Here is a 461-nt window from a genome sequence, read left to right as displayed (position 1 = left end):
AGATAATAAAGATTTTATAATGGTAATTCCACTATTCTAGGCATTATTTGAAATTTTACCAAACTAAATATTAAAAAATGAGAATGATTCCTATATACCATTAAATATAGTTTAGAATAAATTAATTCAAATGTATAATGTGGTTTGAATTCTTCAAACTAATGGGAAAAGTATAAACTTCAGCATAAAGAACATTTACCGAAAACTCAATATTTTTGAAGGGGTTTACCCACGGATTTTGCAAAAAAAAAATCAAAAATATGATAATCTTGTTTTAGTGTATAGTTTCATCGAGCACTGACATAAGATTATGGTAAAAGAGTTTAGAACCTTTGTACTCTCCATTTCTCTAGATAATGAATATTTTATAATGGTAATTACACTATTCTAACTAGTATTTGAAATTATACCTAACTAAAGATTAAAAAATTATAATTATTCATATATACCATGAAAGATAG

The sequence above is a fragment of the Raphanus sativus genome, chromosome 9 (assembly GCF_000801105.2).
Source record: "Raphanus sativus cultivar WK10039 chromosome 9, ASM80110v3, whole genome shotgun sequence".
In the NCBI taxonomy this organism is placed as follows: Eukaryota; Viridiplantae; Streptophyta; class Magnoliopsida; order Brassicales; family Brassicaceae; genus Raphanus; species Raphanus sativus.
This window is presented reverse-complemented; position numbering follows the sequence as displayed.